We start from the raw sequence: 7,188 nt of genomic DNA on the forward strand, positions 1-7,188 counted from the left end.
TTTAGGCTGACAGTAGTTGAAATGTTATGTTTGTGAAGCTGGTGTTTTAAAATGCAGAATTTCAGTCTCGTGTTTCTAAGTTTAAGCTGGTCACTGTCAGAATCAAGATAATGTATAGGAATTTTCCCTGTCCCCACCAGAATGCAAAATGATGTAACTGTGTAAGAAAAAGCACTGCATAGTTGAAGCAACAGATTATTTGGTTTTGATCAGCATAGTGTATGGCACTCTGAAGTATTTTGAATATGTGTGATATAAGGAAAATCTAAATTTCATAAAATAAATAAATGGGTACAATGAATTTTGAAGAATCAGGGGAAAAGTTGATTTGCAACAGTCAGAGACCCATGAGTATAAAGCAGTTTCTTGTAGTCTTTTTCCTTTTTACCAGTCCAGGATAAAAATTGCAGGAGGTTCTGGGCAGGATGACAAAGGAATGTAAGTGGCAATCTTGCCACACAGGTCAGTGTGAGAGGGGGGGTTTGGAGGGCATTTTGCATAGTTCCTCCATGACTTGGAATTTGTATCAGGTGCATTCAGAAGATCTTCCTTTGCATCCAAAGAAGTCTCAATGAAATCTCTCAGTGTTTGCATGAAATCAGAGCTCGTTACAGGAATAAATGGGAAATTTGGAGTATGTGACAGCAGTGAATAAGATATATCTGGTAAGTGACAAATAATGCTTTCACATCAAAGTTGTCCCAGTAGCTTTTTGGTGAGCTAGAATAGGAATCAGAAGTAGGGACATTCAAACTCTCCTTTTAAGAAGTGTTTACTCTAGTGTTTTCCTTGAATGAGAAATGTGAAATGTTTCTCACCTTGTCCATATATATAGTCTTGGGTTCTTTTAAATCTTTGTTACAATTTTATTCAAATGTTTTTCTTTTTATTTCTCTTCTGTTTTCTTTTTCTTTCCTTTTGGTGACTTAAAATACATGTTAATGTATGGTGATCTAATTAATGTTTTGGGACACTAATTACTATTTTTAAATTATACCCATTTGAGGAAAAGAAATCAAAGTTTTCTGTTTCTGATTTTAGAAAATTAAGATTTTGAAAAGATGACAAACTGTATTTAGTATTGGCAACCTATAGCATGCATAAAAAAAATAAAAATATAACTTAATTTTCATTGGTAACCTTTCCTTATCCCTGAGTTGTTTCTGGAATTCTGTAGAGCAGTAGGCACACACAGAAAAGAAAGGGTTCCTTTTTGCAGTTTTCAAATAACATAATACATGTACATATATGTCAAAAAAAATGTAAATTTAGGAATAGAGGATAAACTGAAGAGAAGCATGTGCTGTAAGGAACTTTGCCCTATTTCCAGTGGATTGAGATTTGCTTGCCTAGGAAAGATAAGGTAGCAAAACTGAGACATAAAGATGCTTCCACGGGAGAAAACTACATTGATTTTATTGCCCTAGAGTAAAACTCCAGCTGATATAAATCATGTTCTAAAACATAAAGAAAAGTGAATTAATACATTAAGCAACATAATGCTTGTTTTTCATGTGCATCAGATGGGTGAGTTTACCCATTCTTTTTGATTTGCCAGTATATGACTGAATTCATATGAGGGGTATCTTTCATGGAGCATAGTTAATGTACCAGTTATTGGTCACGGGGACGCGGGGGGAAACGTAATGACTGTATTCCAGACCAAAGTGGGGCTGGCATAAATACATATATTCCACTACAGGTTTTTAAATATGTTTTGTTTAGTCTGCAATTCCTTTTCTTTATGTCAGAGCCAGATAATAAACTACCTCAGTTGGAGAGCTGTGAATCCAGTTTTCTGGCCTTGTTATTTTTCAAGACACCGACATCCATCACTTGTTCCAATTGTAAAAGGAAATGGACCTGCTCAGTTGCCAGCATGGTTTTCTGCAACTTGCTACGGCTTGCATTATGCCAGCTGAAAAGTTAGTCATGCTTTCTGCTTGTTTATTGCATGCAATGGCTATATATCATAATAGGGTTATATTTGAAGCTACTGGAGTCAGAAGAATCTCTGCTTCATCATCTTATTTCTATGAGTACTGTTTACATAAGTTCTATGGCTGATGCTATACTTATTGGAGAAATTAAATGCTGTAAATCCAATTTCAGTGGTACCCTAGGGTGACATTAGAGAAATAACTGTACTAGCCAGTTTTAACATCCATAGCCATAAACATCTACACTTGTATATTAATATTTGTAGTATTTTGGAAGAGGAATGCTAAATGTGGAACTATTGCAAAATACACATGATCTTCATATTTAGTTACTCAGACATAACTTCTTTTTAACATAAACGTATGAAAGGTATGGATAGAAAATCCTATAAAATGAAGCCAATATATATTTACTATGCAATCAGATAAAGGAATAATCTAAATGGGAAAATCATTCTTATGCTGATAATGACTGACTAGTGAAATCCCAGTAGCGGTATACCTGTCTACTTTTTAATTGTTTACATGTTGATATTTTTAAGGAAGAAGTAATAGGATGACATGAAAAGATGCAGCAAAGGAGGAATAAATGTGGCTTAAGAAAAGTCAATTTTCAATCTAAAAGTTGGCAGTAAGGGTTGTGTTTCTCCCTTGATCTTTGTGCAATCCCTTTCCTTATATCTGTGAGGATTCTCTGTGAAAAGTATGTAATTTTAGTTCATGTCATACTATAAGACTGCTGCCTGTGACCTGAAGAGTGACATTCTGTGGTTACGCTTCAGTTCTGGCTTTCTTATCTAGACATCCTCATTGCTATAAAACTTGTTTGGGTTCCAGTCAGAGCTCTGCCATCGCTGTAGCCCAATTGGATTCTTCTAGAGATGCCAGCTCTCTGAAACTCCTTGGCAGGCAAAGCTGGTTTCAATTTGGCTTGATTTAATTTTACTTTAATTTAAAGAAGATGAATGCTAGCCATTTAACTGATTCTAAGAAGTATTTCCAGCAAAATGCAGTTACTTTCAAGGCCAGGTATAGAGAATCAGTGCAGTACATTTTCTGAAAGATGTCACACGGACTAAAATCCTGTCTGTCTCTGAGCAACAAGTCAAGCAGCAGTAAAAACCTTATAAACTACTTCAACATTCCCTTACTGTGAAATAGGAAGAGAGATGGAGGCACCTTAGTCCGTGGGTAGAAACACAGCCATCTCCTAAGTCATGAGAATAGAGAGCCAAGTGCAGTTTGATCCAGTAGTGATTGCTAATGTATCCAGATATTCTTATTCTGTTATGAAATTTCCCATTAAAACCTGTCTCTTAAAAAAAAAAAAAAAAAAAAAAAAAGATTTCCTTTATGCTGTATTTTTATAGCTTTTGGCGGCTTTTCTTGGTACTTTGGTACTTGGAAGCCTAGACTGGTAGATGTTCATAAAATATCTAGTGGCCACCTGCGATAAATCATACGTGGTGTTGTGATGGATCAAATATACTGCACACAAAAAAGACATACTTATGCAAAATAACTCTGCTCGTGCATAATCTATCTTACTGGGACCACAGAGCATATAATCTCCTGAATTCTTCTTTAATGCAGAGTGGAAGGCTACTTTTATCATCACTACAAAACTTTTTTTTTTTTTTTTCCTGCTCATTTGTAGCTGTTATATGTAGCTGTACAGACAGGCCACTGAACAATTAAGTTCAATTTTGAATTCAGTTCAATTTTGAAATGTTTAACAAGGAAAAAGTGCAGAAGTGTGTGTGGTCTGTTGACAGATGCTGCTGAGAGAAGAGGAACCACTTACGTCAAGGTGTAATTCATAAAATTTAAATAAATTGGCACATTTTTAGGGCTTGTGCTCCATGCATTCCAGAAGGGGTCCTGTCAGTCTGTTAGAGGTGTGACGTGCACAATTTGTGATCGTTCTGTCAAGTCCCAACCATCATACATCAGAAGAAAAAAACACCTTAAAAATTAAGCACGCATACATTCACTTAAATCTGTTAAAAATATGCAGCTTGTGCAACAGATATATGAGGGGAAAAACAGGAAAACATTCAATCTTTACTATCTCCTAAATTTTGCTGTAAGTAGAAAATTCATTTATTCAAGGCTGATAATGTGAAGGATAGACATCACTGATACCAGTAAGTGATACACGTAAATGAAACCTCTCCATTGAGCTTCAATGCAAATAGCATTTGTTAAACCTAATACATATTACTTTGTCAGGAGAGGTAGTACTTAGTTACTAGAAGAACTATTATCTATTTTCCTTCCTAAATATCCTTGTATGAAGATATAAGCTGATTTGGAGCATAAAGTCATTACTTCACATATACATGTAGCGTTTTCTTGCATGGTCTAAAAATTAATTTTATTTCTTTGCTTTAATGTAATTGTTTCTTGCTGAAATCTGTAGTAACATTTTTAAAATACCTTTCCTGAGAGTGTTGAGATTCTAAATTATTATTTTCTTGTAATTGTCAGAGCTATGCATGAAGTAAAATGCAATGTATGATGCTTTTCCAGATATCATCCTTTATTTTGATCACATACAAAAGTATTCTGCTTTGATTTTTGCTTGCTCGATTGATTGATTTTCCCCATTTTTTACCTCCCTCCCCTCCAGCCTGGTTTATGATTTTCCTTTCTCCACATGAAAAGTAACCAACGGAATAATTATTAGAAAAAGAGAAAATAAATGCAGCAGAAAGCATAAATGAATTAGGTAAGTGAAATTAGAGGAAGTGAATTTACATAAATATCTCAAAAAGGTGGTTTGTACTGCACACTCCCTGTTTTGGTGAGAAGTTGTCCTCTGTAGCGTTGGCTTGATTGGCAGCCGAAGATGTTCTTCAGGTTTGGTTCTATGTGTTAAAATTAGAGAATTTCACAACATTCAGTAAACACCAATGTTATTTCACTTCCTGCTTATAGGAAATTGATCATAGTGATTGCTCAGGTATGTAATTTTACCACTAAATTTGGGCAGTAGTAAAGATAACTGTACTGTTACAATACAGATTTGCCCTTTTGTTAATAACTGTGTATAATTCACATCATTTTAAAACTAGTTGTGGATGACGTCAGTCATTTCTCATAATGGATTTTACTCTTGACTTTGGAGGCTTTTTGAATGACACGCACACAAAAAAAAAAACAACAAACTTTAAATGGTGGGAGTAGAAAAAGTATTAGAAATAATGTTGGAATTTGATAAGAGTTTCATCTTTTTTGTTTTGACAAATATTTTATTTTTGCAGTCTTAAAAAATAAATTTTAAAACATTGCTTTTAAAACAAGCATATGAAACGTACAACCAAATAAACCTACAATCTACAACCATATGAAACAAGCCTTGCTTAATGAACTCTTAATTATAAATGTTTTTGGCCTATTTCCTAATCAGAATTGCCTGAAAAAAAATATGGATACAATTGGTTTTCTTTACCTAATATGTTAAAACTTATATATATATATAAAATCAGATTCCTAAAAAAATTGTATTACTTTTCTTTCAAAAATATTAAATGCACATATTTATACAAAATATATGTAGTATAAAGCAAAGCACAACCATTACCCACTGAGCTCAAATTTAATGAAGAGCATTTAATTAACTGTACAACAATCAATCAAATGCCAGCAAATTTTCCAATAGAAAAATCTCCTTCTCTGTCTGCATATTATCTCTTAGACCACTATCTTGTATGTCTGGCATCAGTAAAAATAAAAATAATAGCTAATTGGCCTCTCCCTCCGTTTTCATGCACTAATACAGCACTGATAAAATTGTCTACTTTTTACTTACCTTGGTAGCTACATTTTAAACTTCTGCTCTTGTCTTTTACTTTATTTCTTGTCTCTTGATTCTGTTTAAGAGGACTCATTCCCATGTACAATCTTTTTAGTTTTGTACAGACTAGCATTAGTCCAGACCTCTCTGTTGGCTAGCTTATTACTATATTTCTTCATTGACTCCCCTAATGTTTGAAGGAACTCAGGCTCTGCATTTCCATAATGAACAAAGGCATGGTCTTTATGCCATGGAACATTTATCTTTTGGTTGATACTACAACTGAGTATCAAGGACAGAAAGGCATATGAAACATTTCTTTAGTAAGCCATGGGAAGAAATAAACATATATTGAAGATGTTCTCTTATTTTGAACTGGTTTTCATTTCCCTCTTTACATTTGTGTGGACTTGATATCAGTTAACCAGAGTAGTGAAGGTTTAAGCTTGATTAGTATTTTTGCTAAGGTGATATATGAAAGAATGAGCTTTATCATGTAGGTCTTAGGAAGGGCAGTGATCTAGGAAGTAAAATAAGTCCAAAGTGTAGGTAAAGGCTTTATGATGTAGAATTCAATCATGAGGAAAAACCTGCTAGGCTTTAATTGGAACAAATGTAGTCTGTACCCCTGTATATTCACAGTGTCTACTCACAGAGATTAGATAGTAAGTTTAAAGGATGCAGCTTAGCGGATTGTGATTCTTGGGGGAGATAAAGTAGCATAGCTAAAGCACCAGGTAAGTACCACTGTTATACAAGTATTTTTTAGTATTGACTGGAATAGTAATTAGTGATGTATATGAAAATTCTTTCCATACAAGTCTTAGGAGTCAGGATTTTCTCTCTGATATCTAAACACAATTGGCTTTTTCTTACTCAGCTTGTTCTTCATTAGCATGTGCAATTTGACCGCTAATTAGCATGATCAGCAATTTTATTCCTGACTCAGGGCTGCACAACTGCGACAGATTTTTTGCTAACAATTCTTTCACCATCTAATCTGAAGTTCTCTAAAGACTAACTGACTTCACAGGTGCCATACACTTGTGTATCATTACCTCAGCTGCCCTGGAAGCTGAGATAATGATGGGACAGACAGCTTTCAAAGAAGTAAATGGGCTTAAGAATTAGTTAGCAGCTGAAGAAAAGGTAAATGAAAATGAAGACGTGTACTGTGGAGTTGTGTGGTTTTGTGTTTTTTGTTTTGTTTTGTTTTGTTTTGTTACCTTGTTTGTTTGTTTGTTTTCCCAAGTGGAAGTTTAAGCTTTTTTCACAAATCAGTTTGTCTGCCTAGAAGCAAGCAAGCCTATCATATAGAGGTGTGATGTCAAGCGTTAGCCTCATTTTTATTTTAGCTGTCTGTGGTAATAACCATTACAATCCAGGCTGTAAAACTTCATTATGTCTTCTCTTGTTGACATGCTTATAACTTCCATTTTGAGATGACAT

Source organism: Anas platyrhynchos, chromosome 10 (assembly GCF_047663525.1).
Source record: "Anas platyrhynchos isolate ZD024472 breed Pekin duck chromosome 10, IASCAAS_PekinDuck_T2T, whole genome shotgun sequence".
Taxonomy (NCBI): domain Eukaryota; kingdom Metazoa; phylum Chordata; class Aves; order Anseriformes; family Anatidae; genus Anas; species Anas platyrhynchos.